Source organism: Rhinoderma darwinii, unplaced genomic scaffold (genome assembly GCF_050947455.1).
Source record: "Rhinoderma darwinii isolate aRhiDar2 unplaced genomic scaffold, aRhiDar2.hap1 Scaffold_599, whole genome shotgun sequence".
Classification (NCBI taxonomy): Eukaryota; Metazoa; Chordata; class Amphibia; order Anura; family Rhinodermatidae; genus Rhinoderma; species Rhinoderma darwinii.
The window spans coordinates 78,514-84,189 of NW_027464153.1; the positions used below are offsets into that span (position 1 = coordinate 78,514).

General features: G+C 38.7%; 2 long non-coding RNA genes across 2 annotated transcripts; one reads left to right on the forward strand and one right to left on the reverse strand.

The window, feature by feature from the left end:
* On the reverse strand, window positions 1-2,849 carry LOC142725437 (uncharacterized). The gene is made up of 4 exons (XR_012876524.1): window positions 2,562-2,849; window positions 2,053-2,239; window positions 1,160-1,270; window positions 1-383 (listed from the first exon to the last, which is right to left on the reverse strand). It is a non-coding gene; the product is annotated as an uncharacterized LOC142725437 (long non-coding RNA).
* A 256-nt stretch (window positions 2,850-3,105) lies between these two features.
* Window positions 3,106-5,341, forward strand: LOC142725438 (uncharacterized). Its single transcript, XR_012876525.1, has 3 exons — window positions 3,106-3,289; window positions 4,072-4,182; window positions 4,959-5,341. It is a non-coding gene; the product is annotated as an uncharacterized LOC142725438 (long non-coding RNA).
* The last annotated feature ends 335 nt before the right edge of the window (window positions 5,342-5,676 follow it).

Sequence of the window (5,676 nt, forward strand, 5' to 3'; positions counted from 1 at the left end):
CAATATAGCAAAAACCAATGCGTACAATAAGATATTGCCAAGATATATACATTTCTTTCAATTTAATGAATGAATGAATGATCAACACATGATTGGCACTAAGTCAACACATAAGTCAATCCATATATCCGTATATATATTAATATTCATATTTTACTGCTATAATAAGTGAATACATAGATCCATCCATAAGAGTTGCAAAGACCACACTTAAATACATAAAAATACATAAATCGCTAAACAAATTTCTCTCTTCCAATGGCCCGTTTAGTAAACAGATTAGAAGGATGGGAAGGTGGAAAATCTCATTCAACCAAATAGGGAAGCATCAGAATTGTGGATCATATCAGGTTCTCAAAAGGTTGGAAAGTCAATCCATATAACTAAAAACAAAAGCACAAAGCATATTTATATTAAAACTTATACACGAACCACGGACATATTAAAAACAACACCATGAAAGATACTGACACTCTACAGGAAAGCTGCGAAACCCAGGCTTTCATTTAAGCCATTAGGTTGTAATGTTTTTAATTTCCAAATCCATTTGGATTCAACTCTTAACAATTTCTTCATTAGGGATCCTCCCCTCATATCCAGTTGTACATGGTCAATGCCCTTAATCTTCAAAGATTTGGATGCGCAATTATGGTACTGAGCAAAATGTCGTGGCAGGGTTTTCAAAAATTCAATTTTGTCCAAAGCTGTTCCCCTAGCTGCCTCAATACTATTGACATGCTCCCTCGTACGTGTTTTCAATTCTCTAGTAGTAAGCCCAATATAGATCTTAGGGCAGGGGCAATAAGCATAATAAATTACACCCTTTGTGTTACAATTAATGGGCCAAGTGATCTTATATTTATATTGCCCTGATGAGTCCACAAAGTCATCACTGCAAACAACATTCGGGCATGCAATGCATCTCCCACATGGTTTACACCCCCATCTGGGTTTGGATGCTCCGAATATGGTTTTAGCTAACTGGGGTTGATGATAGCTATAAACCAGAGTGTCACGAAGGTTCCTAGCTCTTCTTGATGCAAATGCTGGTTTGACCGGTAATAACTCAGCTAAAACACCATCAGTTTGTAAAACTGACCAATGCTTAGACAGACATTTCTGCATCTCACCCCATCTATCATGAAACGTAGTGACATACCTGATTTTAGTGTCAGCAGTTTTCTTTGTAGTAGTGGGATGAAGCAATTGAGTCCGTGTAGCTCTGCACGCCCTATTGTACGCTCGATTAATGCATCTCCTGGTGTAGCCCCTATCGGAGAAACGCTGTTTAAGGATGGTCGCTTGTCTTTCAAAATCATCATCAGATGAGCATAATCTACGTATTCTCAAAAATTGTCCGATCGGGATAGATCGAATCATATGTGGAGGATGCGAAGAAGAGGCATGCAAATAGGAGTTAACCGACGTTTCCTTTCTGTGTAAATCAGTTTGAATACAGCCAGTCCTATCACTTTTGATCAAAACATCCAAAAAATCGATGGCTGTTGAGCTAGTTTTCCAAGTCAATCGTATATTGACCTCATTTACATTCAACTCACCCATGAAGGAATCAAATTCCCCTTGGGTGCCCTGCCAGATGATGAAAATGTCATCGATGAATCTGGTCCAGAGGACCACCTTACTCATAGATGACAAACGGTCTGACAGGAAAAGGTCCCTCTCCCACAGCCCCAGGAACAAATTAGCGTATGAGGGAGCACAAGCTGACCCCATCGCCGTTCCCTGGAGCTGGAGGTAGAAAGATCCGTTGAAAGTGAAAAAATTGTGTGAGAGCACAAATTCCAATAAAGTTAAAACCAACTGTGATTTGGCCGAATCATTGTCTGTCATCCTTAGAAAATAAGCCACTGCCTGAAGGCCATCTTGGTGGCGGATATTTGTATACAGTGATTCAACGTCACATGTTGCCAGTAGCATATTGGGTTCAAGTTGAACACCTTCCAATTTTTTAAGGAGATCAGCCGAATCACGGAGATAAGATGGTAAAGTCTCCACCATTGGTTTCAGAATTGTGTCAATGTATTTACTCACATTATCACAAACATTCTCTCTCCCGGAGATGATAGGTCGCCCTGGTGGTAGGTTAAGATTTTTGTGTATTTTCGGTAATAAATATAGACTTGACACTTTGGGGTCCTGAACCACCAGACAATCCATCAAGGCCGGAGAGATGGTGCCCGCGTCAAGGGCTTCTCTTAATATACGATGAAGTGATGTACTGAAAGCAGATAAGGGATTAAACGTTAGCTTTTTATAACACGTGGGGTTTCTCAATTGACGATATGCTTCTTTCTCATATAAGTCTCTAGGCCAGACAACTATATTTCCTCCCTTGTCCGCTGGTTTATAAACCGTATCCTCAAGAGATTTTAGTTTCTTTAAACTAATTCGTTCACTAATCGTCAAATTATCGTGTCTAATCCTACTGGACATTTTCTCCATATCCTGCGTGACTAGTTTGACAAATAAATCAATTGCTGGACATATAGTCAAAGGAGGAAATTTAGTCGATCGTTTCCTAATAGATTGTGGAATCATACCTGTCTCATGGGATTCCTGCTCATTCAGTAGTTGTTCTAAAGAATGCAAAGCCTCTATTTCCTCTGGTGTGGTAAAATTGTTATCAGTCTTCCTGTGGAACCACCTCTTAAATAACAGGCCTCTAGCGAAAAGGTGTAAATCCTTTATGGCTGTGAAGGCATCAAATTGATTTGAAGGTGCAAATGTTAAACCCCTTGATAATACCCCAATATCAGTAGAAGACAGTTGATGGGTCGATAAATTAATTACCTTCATACGTTGGTTGTCAGATATTGGAAAACGCCTCATTTCATCTCGTTGTCTACCAGGGGGATCAAACCCATACGGTTGCGTACGTCGTTCATCCGTACGGAATCTCTGTCTACCCCTTTGGTTAGGTATGTTGTATCTCCTGTAATCCATATCCAAATTAGATACGGTCTTCAGAGATGAACCCATGGTTGTCTGGCCTAGAGACTTATATGAGAAAGAAGCATATCGTCAATTGAGAAACCCCACGTGTTATAAAAAGCTAACGTTTAATCCCTTATCTGCTTTCAGTACATCACTTCATCGTATATTAAGAGAAGCCCTTGACGCGGGCACCATCTCTCCGGCCTTGATGGATTGTCTGGTGGTTCAGGACCCCAAAGTGTCAAGTCTATATTTATTACCGAAAATACACAAAAATCTTAACCTACCACCAGGGCGACCTATCATCTCCGGGAGAGAGAATGTTTGTGATAATGTGAGTAAATACATTGACACAATTCTGAAACCAATGGTGGAGACTTTACCATCTTATCTCCGTGATTCGGCTGATCTCCTTAAAAAATTGGAAGGTGTTCAACTTGAACCCAATATGCTACTGGCAACATGTGACGTTGAATCACTGTATACAAATATCCGCCACCAAGATGGCCTTCAGGCAGTGGCTTATTTTCTAAGGATGACAGACAATGATTCGGCCAAATCACAGTTGGTTTTAACTTTATTGGAATTTGTGCTCTCACACAATTTTTTCACTTTCAACGGATCTTTCTACCTCCAGCTCCAGGGAACGGCGATGGGGTCAGCTTGTGCTCCCTCATACGCTAATTTGTTCCTGGGGCTGTGGGAGAGGGACCTTTTCCTGTCAGACCGTTTGTCATCTATGAGTAAGGTGGTCCTCTGGACCAGATTCATCGATGACATTTTCATCATCTGGCAGGGCACCCAAGGGGAATTTGATTCCTTCATGGGTGAGTTGAATGTAAATGAGGTCAATATACGATTGACTTGGAAAACTAGCTCAACAGCCATCGATTTTTTGGATGTTTTGATCAAAAGTGATAGGACTGGCTGTATTCAAACTGATTTACACAGAAAGGAAACGTCGGTTAACTCCTATTTGCATGCCTCTTCTTCGCATCCTCCACATATGATTCGATCTATCCCGATCGGACAATTTTTGAGAATACGTAGATTATGCTCATCTGATGATGATTTTGAAAGACAAGCGACCATCCTTAAACAGCGTTTCTCCGATAGGGGCTACACCAGGAGATGCATTAATCGAGCGTACAATAGGGCGTGCAGAGCTACACGGACTCAATTGCTTCATCCCACTACTACAAAGAAAACTGCTGACACTAAAATCAGGTATGTCACTACGTTTCATGATAGATGGGGTGAGATGCAGAAATGTCTGTCTAAGCATTGGTCAGTTTTACAAACTGATGGTGTTTTAGCTGAGTTATTACCGGTCAAACCAGCATTTGCATCAAGAAGAGCTAGGAACCTTCGTGACACTCTGGTTTATAGCTATCATCAACCCCAGTTAGCTAAAACCATATTCGGAGCATCCAAACCCAGATGGGGGTGTAAACCATGTGGGAGATGCATTGCATGCCCGAATGTTGTTTGCAGTGATGACTTTGTGGACTCATCAGGGCAATATAAATATAAGATCACTTGGCCCATTAATTGTAACACAAAGGGTGTAATTTATTATGCTTATTGCCCCTGCCCTAAGATCTATATTGGGCTTACTACTAGAGAATTGAAAACACGTACGAGGGAGCATGTCAATAGTATTGAGGCAGCTAGGGGAACAGCTTTGGACAAAATTGAATTTTTGAAAACCCTGCCACGACATTTTGCTCAGTACCATAATTGCGCATCCAAATCTTTGAAGATTAAGGGCATTGACCATGTACAACTGGATATGAGGGGAGGATCCCTAATGAAGAAATTGTTAAGAGTTGAATCCAAATGGATTTGGAAATTAAAAACATTACAACCTAATGGCTTAAATGAAAGCCTGGGTTTCGCAGCTTTCCTGTAGAGTGTCAGTATCTTTCATGGTGTTGTTTTTAATATGTCCGTGGTTCGTGTATAAGTTTTAATATAAATATGCTTTGTGCTTTTGTTTTTAGTTATATGGATTGACTTTCCAACCTTTTGAGAACCTGATATGATCCACAATTCTGATGCTTCCCTATTTGGTTGAATGAGATTTTCCACCTTCCCATCCTTCTAATCTGTTTACTAAACGGGCCATTGGAAGAGAGAAATTTGTTTAGCGATTTATGTATTTTTATGTATTTAAGTGTGGTCTTTGCAACTCTTATGGATGGATCTATGTATTCACTTATTATAGCAGTAAAATATGAATATTAATATATATACGGATATATGGATTGACTTATGTGTTGACTTAGTGCCAATCATGTGTTGATCATTCATTCATTCATTAAATTGAAAGAAATGTATATATCTTGGCAATATCTTATTGTACGCATTGGTTTTTGCTATATTGAATGGTATTCACACATATGTGCATATATATATATGCATATGTGTTGTGAAGATATTTCTGTTGCAATAATATCTACATAATGTTTACATAATATTTATTTAATATTTATCTGATGGTTGATTTGTGTAGAAGTGTATGGTTTATAGTTTATAGTTTATTTTGCATTAATGTAAATGGACTGACAACAATTAGTTTTCCAATTCTTGTATTATATTTTAAATTGCAATATCATGGATTTTTTATGTGATATAAATATATACATATATTTTTCACCTACTATATAATTGTTTTTCTATATTATATTTATTTATTTATAATTGTGTATCCAATGCCTA